Here is a 9896-nt window from a genome sequence, read left to right on the forward strand (position 1 = left end):
AAAAAAATTCTACTTTTTGGTCGGAGGACCACTCGAAAGCAATCTCTTTACACGTCGAATAAAGAGAAGGATGACTTTCTCTACTTTTGAGAGTGTTTTCACTCTGCAGGGAGAAAATGACTTGACACCACTGACTTGTTACAAAACGATCAAATTGATGTTAGTTTCATCGCTTAATCAATTTCATACATATACTATAACAAATTAGAAAGATTCTCGTTGATAAATACAAAACTTAAATGAATGAGGCACTAAATTATTATGGAGTAATAATTTTCAAAGAGGGTATATAATACTCCGTAATATACAGTACTTGTATCTAGTTTTAACGGTTAATCAAACTTATATTTATATATCCTATAAAGATACTAGAAAGATTATATGGAGTAGGTAATTAAATACATAAAATAATCATATCAAAAGAAGATATCTCTGTCTAACATAGGAGAAGATTGGGTAACGTATTGATAAGGGAATCAATTTTTTTTTACTAGGTACCAACTACATTTCTAAAAGACTCTTACAATATGCATATTAGTTAATACCTACCTATCCACTCATCTTCTCTAACCCTACTCATTTTCTCCAAACTCACCTGCGACACACCCTCACTTTCCCTCTCACCATTAAAATCCACCAAAATCCAGTAGTAGATCCGCCCCTGTCTGCATCTATTTATTTTTCTTTCTAGTTCTTGTTTAGTAATAAACAAAACCACATTTAACCATCACCTTCTTGTGTAACACCACTCAAATCACCACCATCAAAACCCTTGTTACTTGTTGCTTCTGCCCACGAGACCATCACCATTACTCTTTTAATCACCATCGAAGACCACCAAGCTACCACTCTCATTGTTCGACAACCGCCATCCAAGAACCCATATATTTTTTTTCTTTCCTGCTCGTATTCTACCCAAACCATCGTAACCTTCAACCATCATCCCAACCGCCACCATCTTTATCATCTTCATCAAATCAAGAACTTACTGGTACTATCACCATTACTTGTACTGCTCGATACCGGTCGAGACCAACACCTCTATCTGCACGCTAACTATTGCTTCTGCTACAGTAATTGTGACATAGATTTACAGGTTCCGCGTAGGATCTACACGATCCGCGTACTGCAACGAACATGAACGTGACGTATGTGCATCGATTTTTGATTTGGTGCGACGGGTATATTTCATTGCGTTAAGATTAATTCAGTAAAACAGAAACAGAAGAGTGGTATGTGGGAGTGTATGCTATCCAGGAGATTTCGGGTTCAATCCTAGCATGTTACACTTTTTTTTTCTTCCATATTTTTAGGTAGTTTATTTATTATTTGTTATTATTATTATTTTTGTTATTTTAGGTTATTTATTATTATCATTAATTTAGTTTACATTATGATAATCAAAATAAGTAATATAAGTATTAATAATATTACTATAAATATTATTATCATGAGTATTAGTATTATTATTAGTAGTATTATTATCGTTATAGTTATTAATATAAATATTAGTATCATTATCATTATTAGTAAAACCATTATTTTTATAGTTATTATTATTAGTATTCATTATTATTGAAAATATACAACTAGCCGATCGATCAATAAAATATCGTAGAGGGATAATGGAGAACATGCGAGTTAAAGTTGGTACTTTAGTATTTCCAGTAGATTTTGTTGTTCTGGACATGGAAGAAGATTCTCAAGTTCCTCTCATATTAGGAAGACCATTCTTAAACACGGCTAAAGCAATGATAGACGTGTTTGGCAAGAAACTGACCCTAACTATAGAGGATGAGAGTGTTACCTTTTCAGTTGATAGAGCAATGCAACAACCGCAATCTGCAGATGATACATGCTATTATATTCACACTATAGATTCACATGCAGAATTGTTAAAAGAATTTCCAGAATTACAAGGAACAGGGGAATGTTCTTTAGGAGAAGGTAATGAACCAATTGATGAAGCTGAAATATTAGCTACACTTATAGCTAATGGATATGAACCAACAACAGAAGAAATTCAAATACTAAAAGAAGAAGACAGATATCGATATAAATCATCAATAGAAGAACCTCCGAAATTAGAGTTAAAGCCACTTCCAAACCATTTGGAATACGCTTATTTACATGGTGAATCTGAATTACCTGTAATAATATCGTCTTCTCTTACTGAAAATGAGAAATCAAAACTCATTTCTGTGTTGAAAGCTCATAAACCAGCTATTGCATGGAAGATTCATGATATTAAAGGAATAAGTCCTTCGTATTGCACACATAAAATCCTTATGGAAGAAGGTCATAAAACGTATGTGCAACGCCAATGAAGACTAAATCCTAATATGCAAGATGTAGTTAAGAAAGAGATTATTAAACTGCTAGATGCAGGTTTGATATATCCAATTTCTGATAGTCCATGGGTAAGCCCAGTTCAATGCGTGCCTAAGAAGGGTGGCATGACTGTCATTACACATGAGAAAAATGAGCTTATTCCTACTAGGACTGTAACAGGATGGCGTGTGTGTATTGATTATAGAAAATTAAATGACGCCACCATAAAAGATCACTTTCCCTTACCTTTCATTGATCAAATGTTGGAAAGATTAGCCGAAAATAGTTACTATTGTTTTCTTGATGGATTTTCCGGATATTTTCAAATTCCAATAGCACCCGAAGATCAAGAGAAAACCACATTCACGTGCCCTTATGGTACTTTTGCTTACAAACGCATGCCATTTGGACTTTGCAACGCCCCTGCAACCTTTCAAAGGTGCATGATGGCGATTTTCACGACATGATAGAAGAATGCATGGAAGTTTTCATGGATGAATTTTCAGTCTTCGGTGATACATTTGAAACATGTCTAGCTAATCTTGAACGAATGCTTATTAGATGCGAACAATCAAATCTAGTACTTAATTGGGAGAAATGCCATTTCATGGTTAAAGAAGGCATCGTTCTTGGACATAAAATCTCAAAAGAAGGAATTGAAGTGGATAGAGCTAAAGTAGATGTAATTGCTAAACTTCCACATCCCACCAATGTTAGAGGAGTTAGGAGTTTTCTAGGGCATGCCGGTTTTTACCGACGTTTCATAAAAGATTTTTCTAAAATTGCCACTCCTATGAATAAACTCCTAGAAAAGAATGCACCATTCATCTTTTCAGATGAATGTATCAAATATTTTAATATTCTTAAAGAGAAACTCACTAATGCGCCGATCATGATAACTCCAAATTGGAATCTACCGTTTGAACTAATGTGCGATGCAAGTGATTTTGCAATGGGAGCCGTTTTAGGACAAAGGATTGAAAAACGATTTCAACCTATATATTATGCTAGTAAGACGTTACAAGGAGCACAAACGAATTACACAACTACCGAAAAATAACTCCTTGCTATTGTCTTTGCTTTTGACAAATTTCGTTCATATCTCGTTCTAGCTAAAACGGTGGTCTATACCGACCATTCTGCTCTTAGATACCTATTTTCGAAACAAGATGCTAAACCAAGATTAATCCGTTTGATCTTACTCTTACAAGAGTTCGATATTGAAATCCGAGATAAAAAAGGAGCAGAAAATCTCGCCGCTGATCATCTTTCTCGTCTTGAAAATCCCGAATTAGAAGTTCTAAATGAATCGGCCATACAAGACAACTTTCCTGATGAATATCTATTGAAGATAGATTATAATGAAATCCCATGGTTTGCAAACTATGCAAACTACTTAGTTTGCGAATTCCTTCAAAAAGGATTGTCGTACCAAAAACGAAAGAAATTCTTCAGTGATATAAAACACTATTTCTGGGAAGATCCACATTTGTTTAAAAGTTGTCCAGATGGAATAATACGCAGATGTGTATTCGGAGATGAAGCTAGTAAAATTTTAAACCATTGTCACACAGGACCAACAGGAGGGCATTATGGGCCTCAACTAACAGCAAGAAAAGTTTATGAAGCTGGATTCTGTTGGCCTACAATTTACAAAGACGCACACCTTCTTTGCAAATCCTGTAATGCTTGTCAAAGGGCCGGAAAAATAAGTCAACGTGATGAAATGCCACAAAATGTCATCCAAGTATGTGAAGTATTTGACATTTGGGGTATTGACTTTATGGGTCCATTTCCAAAATCTCATAATAATCTCTACATTCTCGTTGCCATTAATTATGTATCTAAATGGGCGGAAGCACAAGCTCTCCCAACTAACGATGCACGAGTTGTAGTCAACTTTTTAAAACGTCTTTTTGCAAGGTTTGGAACACCGAAAGCTTTAATAAGTGATCGGGGAACTCATTTCTGTAATAATCAACTTGAAAAAGTTCTTAAAAGATATGGAGTAACTCATAAAATCTCCACCGCATATCATCCACAAACAAGTGGACAAGTTGAAAATACCAACCGAGCTTTAAAACGTATTCTAGAGAAAACTGTAGGATCAAAACCGAAGGAATGGTCCATTAAATTGGAGGATGCACTCTGGGCTTTTAGAACAGCCTACAAAACTCCAATTGGAACCACACCTTTTAGACTTGTTTATGGAAAAGCATGTCATCTTCCAGTAGAAATTAAACACAAAGCATTTTGGGCTTTGAAGACATGTAATCTTGATATACATGAAGCTGGACGTCTACGATTAAGTCAACTAAACGAATTAGAAGAATTAAGACATGAAGCATACAAAAATTCGTTAATCTATAAAGAAAGAACGAAGAAATGGCATGATAAAAGAATCAGAAGTTTAAAAGAATTTAAAGAATGAGACAGAGTTCTTCTTTTCAATTCACGATTCAAGCTATTTCCTGAAAAATTGAAATCAAGATGGTCTGGACCATTCATAGTCAAAAGAGTTTTCCCATACGGAACGATAGAATTAATAAATTCAAATGAGATTGAATTTAAAGTTAATGGTCACAGAGTTAAACACTACATAGATAGTCCGATGGAATTCGACAATGAAGTTAATCACAATTTCGATACCACAGCTAACTAAGTGTGGGGAGAATCAAGTCTTTAAAGGATAATATGTATTTCTGTTAGAGTTAGATTGTCTGTTTTCATGTAGTTCTCGAAAATGGAACCCGAATGGTCTTTCCCTAGCAGACCCTAAAGAACTAGTCTTCTCCCCCCATTCTGAATTTATTTTTTTTTAGGAAATGAAGACTGCCTGTGAACTAAACCATGGTCTAATGCTACACGCTTTGATCACTAAACGTAATAATGACACACTACCGAGTGAAATAGTATCAGTAATCAGAGAAAGATTGGACGGAGTAAGAAAAGAATCCAGATGCGAAGATAATAAGTTACAATTTGGTAAAGGAAAATCAAAATCCGCAGCGAAAAGAAGAGCACGACACCTAGAAAGATGTCACAAATGCGGAAAATGGTCACATGGAGGTAAATGTTCAAATAATCAAACCTATTCAAGCACCGAATTTGTTACTTTATGCAGAGACGGACCGTTCATATGTTTAGAAGAAAAATCATTGAATGCTCGAGGTTACGCCTATGTAGCTATGGAAAACCAATTAAACCGACTATCTTATGAGTGGGATAGATCGTATAACTAAGAATACTATCTCACAGGTAAGTCTGTACAGTTTTTATTTTTATTTTTATTTTTAACCTTTTGATAATAAACGCTAATTTGTTCGCTATAAAGTATTAAATTGATATTAAATAAAATTAGGTTTGGCGACCGAAATTATTGATATTATACAAAAATTTATTACATCACTGCGAAATTTAACGTTTATTCTTAAGGTATAAATATCTTTAATCAATCAACCCAAAATATTTCAAAAATTCGTCATGAGTTAAATTAGGTCTTGGAACCGAAATTACTTTACCGAAAAGAGGGGCGCATATTTTTGATAATATTTGATTGATTAAAGTGGGATAAAAGCCAAAAAAAATTTTAATTTTATTTTTACCATGTTTTTAAAATTAATATATAAATCTTAAATTAATATTGTAAACTTTGTAAAATCAATATATTTAAAATTGTAAATATTTGAAAAATTAATATAAGTTTGGTGTGAATTTATAATATGAATTTTTAAATTAAGTTTGGGGTGAATTTTTAATTTTTAAAATATGAATTTTATTTTTATGCATTTTAAATTTTAAGTTTGGTGTGAATTTTTAATATTAATTTTGAATTTTATATTTAAGTTGTGTGAATTTAAAAACAAAAATTTACTTTATTTCGCTAAGTTAAAAATATGATTTTTTAAATTCGTCGTAAGTTGAAGACTAGGTCATTGAACCGAAATTGCTTTACCCAAGGGAGGGACGAGAACTTTTATTATCATTATTTTTAATCTTATTGAATTAAAGTATGACAAAAACATTAAAAAAATAAAAAAATCTAAGCTTTTAAAACAATCGCTTGAAAAAGACAAATTTTAAAATTTTGTCGAAGGACGGACTAGGACATCGATCCGAAACGACCTCGCCCTAAATAACAAGGGAAACAAAATTTTAAAATTAATTACTTAATTGTTTCATAAGTTAAGGTTTATTAAAAAAAAAATAAAGCACCGCGACTCGCGAAGTTTGCAATGACAAAATGCCGCGACTCGCGGAGATCCAAAAATACAGAAAAAAATAAAAGGGTCGAACAGATCAGTCTGCACACTACCACACCCATTTTTCTGCGAAAATACACGAAAAATAACTCCCAAAATCAAATTTTTTCACCGAAAATCATCAAATCTTTTACTAAAATCATGTTGAGAAGGATGCTATCAAAGAATTACACAAGAAAAACGGTAAATTTCTACACCTAAACACCATTTAATCCGAAAATTGGTGTTCTTGAGCAATTTTATACCCAATTCGATTTTGATGCTTTTTAGTGTAATTATGCTTAAATTGTTTATGTATTATACTTGTATAACCTAGATTGATGCTATTTAACATGATTAGAAGCCTTAAACTTCAAATTTTGAGTAATCTAGGGTTTGTGTTCTTGAGCAATTTGGGTCTTTTTGATATAAACAGGTTATGGCCGATTTTTGTCATGAATTGTTGCTAAATTAAGTAGTGTAACATGTTTAGATAGTTAAATGATCCAAACTTTGAGCCTAAACATGATTTTGAGAATTAAAGTGGACTTTTTCAAGTCTAAAATTCATGAACTTGATTTTTGAGAGATAATGCCATTTGAAACTTGTTTAATTGCTAGTGATGATTATTTTGACATGTTATTTGAGTTGAATGCTTATGAACTTGGAAAAAAATATTCGTATATGCTTATTTGAAAAAGTGTAGATTTGATGAAAATTTGAAAATGAGCTTAAGTTTGATATAAATTAAACATGTCATTGTAATTATTTTGATTGATGATTTTGCTGACACTAATGCATATTTGGATGCAAAAAAATTGTGTTTGATGTGTTTTGCAGACTGAAATGGGTGAATCTTCATCCCAAGCTCGCAATGCTCCTGCTGAGAATGCGGAACAACAGGAGGTGGATAACTACTACAAACAAGATATACCTCATCCAGTCATGACATTTTCTGATATGCACTTGGAAGATTTGCACCCGAACATGAGATTTGACAGACTTTGGGTAGATTATCCAGAATACCAAAGGGGCTTGCATACTCTTCATTCTAAAGCTGTTGAAGTACCTAGGGTCATAGAATGGGGGCCATTAGAAGCTGTAGAATTGGCCGGGCCAATTAGGGAATTACTTGCACAGAGGTATGGTAATTCTACTTTTAACGATTGGGTACGGTTATTCAACATGCGTAGACCTGTATATAAAGTATGGTGTGAAGAATTGTTATGTAGTATAGAAATAAATGATCGGGTAGCTAGTTTAACCGATCGATCTTTTATTAGATTTTTGTTAGGAGGTTCGATGCGACACATGTCTTTACTAGACATGGCTCAGGACTTACGTACATATACGCCTGAGGAGCTAGCATCTGCTGATTGTAGAGGGTTGATACTAAATGGTAGAAAGATAGACAAAAATTTTGATACGCATGGTGTATGGAGTCAAATGACTAGCCATCACCGATTCAAAGGGGGAAATTACTCTTATTTGGATATAGATAGAGCAGAGTTAAGAGTAATTCATAGATTTTTAGCTAATTCAATTACACAAAGAGGTAAGAATAAGGAAAAGGTAAATGAACAGGATTTGTTTTACCACATGTGTATTCGAGACCCACAAAGCACTGTAAGTATACCATATTGTGTGGGTTATTATTTATCAGCTATGGTTAGGGGGATGAGACCGCATAGCATAATAGGAGGTGGTATATTTATTACTTTGATTGCTGAATATCTCGGTGTGGATATAAGTCGGGGGGATTACTAATCGAAGAACCAGAACCCCGCGATACAATAGGTTTAAATGTATACCATGGTGCGAAGGTTTTGAAGAGGCGAAATAACGCCGCAGTACGATATAATGGTAGACATCCATAGGTTGAGAGAAATCAACAGCCAGGTAATGTGGGAGGGGGAAATGAAATGACAGAAATGCAAAGGTTTATAGCTTCACAAGAGTACGAAAATGCTAGACATCGAGCATTTGAAGATTGACAAGTTCATCAAAACCAAATCATAGCTTATTGCCAACAAATAGGTAGAAACTATATTCCTACTCCATCGCCCGTATTTCCTCCCTGGTCTATAGAGATCCAACCACCGTATCCTATGTATAACCCAGCCGAAGCATTTTATAACACCTATGGTTATGCATGGAACCCCTACTGGTATCAGTATCATCCCTAGTCTACTTAGTTTTATTTATTTTATAATTTGTAATGTTGATACATTTAATACGTATGTTAATATTGTAATAGTTTTTATAATTTTCTAACTTTTATTATTAGATTTTAATAATTTTTGAACGTGGGATAATATACCAAACTTCAAAAATATATATATATGTTTGCAGTTTATCTTATGTACACAACAGGGTAAAACAACGCATTTTCAAAGACTGGCATTAAGTTCAGCAAAAGCAACTAATTTTGACGACAAGATGAAAAATATATGTGAAATAACAACAAGACGGAATGAACAAATGATGTGCACCATTTATCATTCAACACAAACACAAATATGTTTGGAAACTTTGGTAAAATTTAATTATTTCTACGCTAATCACCCTCAATAATTTAAATTGTTACTGATTTCTTGCAAATGAGGGCATTGCAAGATCTTAAGTGTGGGAAGGGGTTAAATTCTTTCGGATTTTTTTAAATTTTTATTTTTTTATCTTAAACACTTGGTTACCATTAAAAATATACTAGTAAAGCAGTAGTTGTATTAGAATCTAGTGCTCTCTGATAATAAAGAACAGCCCTAGTATTATATACTGACTACCCAATTCTAGTAAAATTTTTCAAAATTTTCAACTAAATGAACTCAAAATCATGTTTATACATATTTATGAACGATAAAACAAGGTGTTAACACCGAAATTATTGTTACCTTGGAAAGGACATAAATTGAGAAACAAACCAAAATGTTAGAATTTATTTAAAATGGAATAGAGGACAATAAAAAGGCAAATAAAAGAAAATAAAAGCCAAGGGTGGGAAAATCTACCAAGTTATTTTAAAAATATATCACATATTTTTGTACAAATAATTGAAAATACTTTTGCTTTGGACTAAACTAAAAAGTTTTATCTGATTTACTGTAAGAAAGATGGATCTACGCGATGAATCAATTCCATCATTAAAAGGAAGTATAGTCTTCCGAAAAAGAAACGCGCTTCTTGATTTAGGTCAGGAAGTTGTTGTCCAGACCAGCTGTAGGTTGACGAAAAATCTAGAAAAGTCATCACTAAAATCAGCAGGAAATCCACGGACCTCAGCATTAAACAGGGTCGCCAAGTGGTCAGATTTATCCTAACCATGAG

This window comes from Rutidosis leptorrhynchoides, chromosome 11 (genome assembly GCF_046630445.1).
Source record: "Rutidosis leptorrhynchoides isolate AG116_Rl617_1_P2 chromosome 11, CSIRO_AGI_Rlap_v1, whole genome shotgun sequence".
NCBI classification, from domain to species: domain Eukaryota; kingdom Viridiplantae; phylum Streptophyta; class Magnoliopsida; order Asterales; family Asteraceae; genus Rutidosis; species Rutidosis leptorrhynchoides.